The sequence below is a fragment of the Schistocerca americana genome, unplaced genomic scaffold (genome assembly GCF_021461395.2).
Source record: "Schistocerca americana isolate TAMUIC-IGC-003095 unplaced genomic scaffold, iqSchAmer2.1 HiC_scaffold_113, whole genome shotgun sequence".
In the NCBI taxonomy this organism is placed as follows: Eukaryota; Metazoa; Arthropoda; class Insecta; order Orthoptera; family Acrididae; genus Schistocerca; species Schistocerca americana.
Window position 1 is genome coordinate 84,961 of NW_025725187.1, and position 5,310 is coordinate 90,270.

The following is a 5,310-nucleotide window of genomic DNA, read 5'->3' on the forward strand; positions in this document are numbered from 1 at the left end:
ATCTTCTCACAGGAGAAACACCATATGGTGCCCGAGACAGCAATATCCCCTTGGGTACAAGTCCGCTGGAGGACGATGTATTGAATCTCGACGCAATTTGAGTGTTCCATCGTCATTAGGAGGCCCTGAACGTTACAATTAACTATCAGTTTTGCGTCGGATTCGAAAATCTAGACTCACAGGAAAACGACCATTAGGTACCACAGGCAGCAATAGACCCCTGGAGGCAAATCGGCTGGAGGACGATGTATTGAATCGCGACGCAACTTGAGTGTTCCATCGTCATTAAGAGGCGCTGGAAATTACAATTAACCATGAGTTTTGCGTCGGATTCGAAAGTCTGGACTCACAGGAGAACGACCATAAGGTGCCCGAGGCAGCAATAGACCCTTTGAGACAAGTCGGCTGGAGGACGATGTATTGGATCTCGACGCAATTTGAGTGTTCCACCGTCATTAAGAGGCCCTGAACGTTACAATTAACTATCAGTTTTGCGTCGGATACGAAAATCTAGACTCACAGGACACGGATCATATGGTGCCCGACGCAGCAATATCCCCTTGGAGACAAGTCTGCCGGAGGACGATGCATTGAATCTCGACGCAAATTGAGTGTTCCATCGTCATTAAGAGGCGCTGAACATTACAATTAACCATGAGTTTTGCGTCGGATTCGAAAATCTATTCTCACAGGAGGCGGATCATAAGAATCCCGAGGCAGCAATATCCCCTTGGATAGAAGTCGGTTGGAGGACGATGTATTGAATCTCGACGCAATTTGAGTGTTCCATCGTCAATAGGAGGCCCTGAAAGTTACAATTAACTATCAGTTTTGCGTCGGATTCAATAGTCTAGACTCACAGGAGAACGACCAAAAGACGCCCGAGGCAACAATAGACCCTTGGAGACAAGTCGGCTGCAGGACGATGTATTGAATCGCGACACAATTTGAGTGTTCCATCGTCATTAGGAGGCCCTGAACGTTACAATTAACTATCAGTTTCGCGTCGCATTCAAAAATCTAGACTCACAGGAGCACGACCATAAGGTGCCAGAGGCAGCAATAGACCCATGGAGACAAGTCGGCGGGAGGAAGATGTATTGAATCTCGACACAATTTGAGTGTTCCATCGTCATTAGGAGCCGTGAACGTTACAATTAGCTATATGTTTTGCGTTGGATTCGATAATCTAGACTCACAGGAGAAGGACCAAAAGGCGCCCGAGGCAACAATAGACCCTTGGAAATAAGTCGACTGGTGGACGATGTATTGAATCACGACACAATTTGAGTGTTCCATCGTCATTAGGAGGCGCTGTACGTTACAATTAACAATCATTTCAGCGTCGCATTCGACAATCTACTCACAGGAGAAGGACCATATGGTGCCCGGGACAGCAATATCCCCTTGGGTAAAAGTCGGCTGGAGGACGATGTATTGAATCTCGACGCAATTTGAGTGTTCCATCGTCATTAGGAGGCCCTGAACGTTACAATTAACTATCATTTCAGCGTCGCATTCGCCACCTACTCATAGGAGAAGGACCATATGGTGCCCGGGACAGCAATATCCCCTTGGGTAAAAGTCGGCTGGACGACGATGTATTGAATCTCGACGCAATTTGAGTGTTCCATCGTCATTTGGAGACCCTGAACGTTACAATTAGCAATCAGTTTTGCGTCGGATTCGAAAATCTGGACTCACAGGAGATCGACCATAAGCTGCCCGAGGCAGCAATAGACCCTTTGAGACAAGTGGGCTGGAGGACGATGTATTGGATCTCGACGCAATGTGAGTGTTCCATCGTCATTAAGAGGCCCTGAACGTTACAATTAACTATCAGTTTCACGTCGGATTCGAAAATCTATTTTCACAGGAGACGGATCACAAGGTTCCTGAGGCAGCAATATCCCCTTGGATACAAGTCGGCTGGAGGACGATGTATTGAATCTCGACGCAATTTGAGTGTTCCATTGTCAATAGGAGGCCCTGAAAGTTCCAATTAACTATCAGTTTTGCGTCGGATTCCATAATGTAGACTCACAGGAGAACGACCAAAAGTCGCCCGAGGCAACAATAGACCCTTGGAGACAAGTCGGCTGGAGGACGATGTATTGAATCGCGACACAATTAGAGTGTTCCATCGTCTTTAGGAGGCCATGAACGTTACAATTAACTATCAGTTTCGCGTCGGATTCGAAAATCTAGACTCACAGGAGCACGACCATAAGGTGCCAGAGGCAGCAATAGACCCTTGGAGACAAGTCGGCTGTAGGACGATGTATTGAATCTAGACGCAATTTGAGTGTTCCATCGACATTAGGAGCCGTAAACGTTACAATTAAGTATAAGTTTTGCGTCGGATTCGATAATCTAGACTCACAGGAGAACGACCAAAAGGCGCCCGTCGCAACAATAGACCCTTGGAAACAAGTCGGCTGGAGGATGATGTATTGAATCACTACGCAATTTGAGTGTTCCATTTTCATTAGCACGCCCTAAACCTTACAACTAACTATCAGTTTCGCGTCGGATTCGAAAATCTATATTAACAGGCGACGGAACATATGGTGCCCGAGGCGGCAACATCCCCATGGGGACAAGTCGGCTGGAGGACGACGTATTGAATATCGACGCAATTTGATTGTTCTATCGTCATTGGGAGTTCCTGAACGTTACAATTAATTATCAGTTTCGCGTCGGATCGAAAGTCTAGACTCACAGGAGTACGACCATAAGATGCCAGAGGCAGCAGTAGACCCTTGGAGACAAGTCGGCTGGAGGACGATGTATTTCATCTCGATGCAATTTGAGTGTTCCATCGCCATTAGGAGGCGAGAACGTTACAATTAACTATCAGTTTTGCGTCGGATTCGATAATAAGGACTCAGAGGCGAACGGCCTAAAGGCGCCCGAGGCAACAATAGACCCTTCGAAACAAGTCGACTGGAGGACGATGTATTGAATCACGACGCAATTTGAGTGTTCCATCGGCATTAGGAGGCCCTGAACGTTACAATTAACTATCAGTTTCACGTCGGATTAGAAAATCTAGACTCACAGGAGACAGACCATATGGTGCCCGAGGCAGCAATATCCCCTTGTAGAAAAGTCGGCTGGAGGACGATGTATTGAATCTCGACGCAATTTGTGTGTTCGAACAACATTAGGAGGCCCTGAACGTTACAATTAACTTTCAGTTTCGCGTCGGATTCGAAAATCTAGACTAACAGGAGCCGGAATATATGGTGGCCGAGGCAGCAACATCCCCTTGGAGACAAGTCGCCTGGAGGACGACGTATTGAATATCGACGCAATTTGAGTGTTCCATTGTCATTAGGAGGCCCTGAAAGTTACAATTAACTATCAGTTATGTGTCGGATTCGAAAATCTAGACTCACTGGAGGACGACCAAGAGGCGCCCGAGGCAACAATAGACCCTTGTAGACAAGTCGACTGGGGAATGATGTATTGAATCGCGACACAATTTGATTGTTCCATCGTCATTAGAAGGCCGTGAACGTTACAATTAAGTATCAGTTTTGCATCGGATTCGATAATCTAGACTCGCAGCAGAACGACAATAAGGTGCCCGAGGCAGCAATAGACCTTTGGAGACAAGTCGGCTGGAGGACGATGTATTGAATCTCGACGCAATTTGAGTGTTCCATCGTCATTAGGAGGCCATGAACGTTACAATAATCTATCAGTATTGCGTCGGATTCGAAAATCTTGACTCACAATGGACGGACCGTGTGGTACCCAAGGCAGCAATATCCCCTTGAAGACAAGTCGGCTGGAGGACGATGTATTGAATCTCACCGCAATTTGAGTGTTCCATCGTCATTAGGAGGCCCTGACCGTTATAATTAACTCTCAGTTTTGCGTCGGATTCGAAAATCTAGACTCACAGTAGAACGAACATAAGGTGCCCGAGGCAGCAATATCCCCTTGGAGACAAGTCAGCTGGAGGACGATATATTGAATCTCGACGCAATTTGTGTGTTCCATCGACATTAGGAGGCCCTGAACGCTACAATTAACTATCAGTTATGCGTCGGATTCCTAAATCTAGACTCACAGGAGAACGACCACAAGGTGCCCGAGGCAGCAGTAGACCCTTGGAGACAAGTCGGCTGGAGGCCGATGTATTGAATCTCGCCGCAATCTGAGTGTTCCATCGTCATTAGGAGGCCCTGAACGTTACAATTAACTATCAGTTTTGCGTCGGATCGAAAGTCTAGACTCACAGGAGTACGACCATAAGATGCCAGAGGCAGCAGTAGACCCTTGGAGACAAGTCGGCTGGAGGACGATATACTGAATCTCGACGCAATTTGAGTGTTCCACCGCCATTAGGAGGCCATGAACGTTACAATTATATATCAGTTTAGCGTCGGATTCGAAAATCTAGACTCATAGGAGCCGGAATATATGGTGCCCGAGGCAGCAATATACCCTTAGAGACAAGTCGGCAGGAGGACGTTGTATTGAATCGCGACGCAATTTGAGTGTTCCATCGTCATTAGGAGGCCCAGAACGTTACAATTAACTATCAGTTTCGCGTCGGATTCGAAAATCTAGACTCACAGGAGCACGACCATAAGGTGCCCGAGGCAGCAATAGACCCTTGGAGACAAGTCGTCTGGAGGACGATGTATTGAATCGCGACGCAATATGAGCGTTCCATCGTCATTAGGAGGCTCTGAACGTTACAACTAACTATCAGTTTCGCGTCCGATTCGAAAATCCAGACTCTCAGGAGAGGGACCATATGGTGCCCGAGGCAGCAATATCCCTTTGGAGACAAGTCGGCTGGAGGACGATGTATTGAATCTCGACGCAACTTGAGTGTTCCATCGTCATTAGGAGGCCCTGAACGTTACAATTAACTATCAGTTATGCGTCGGATTCGAAAGTCTAGACTCACTGGAGGACGACCAAAAGGCGCCCGAGGCAACAATAGACCCTTGGAGACAAGTCGGCTGGAGGACGATGTATTGAATCGCGACGTAATTTGAATGTTCCATCGTCATTAGGAGGCTCTGAACGTTACAATTAACTATCAGTTTCGAGTCGGATTCGAAAATCTAGACTCACAGGAGCGCGACCATAAGGTGACAGAGGCAGAAGTAGACCCTTGGAGGCAAATCGGCTGGAGGACGATGTATTGAATCTCGACCCAATTTGAGTGTTCCATCTACATTAGGAGGCCCTGAACGTTACAATTACTTATCAGTTATGTGTCGGATTCGAAAATCTAGACTCACTGGAGGACGACCAAAAGGCGCCCGAAGCAACAATAGACCC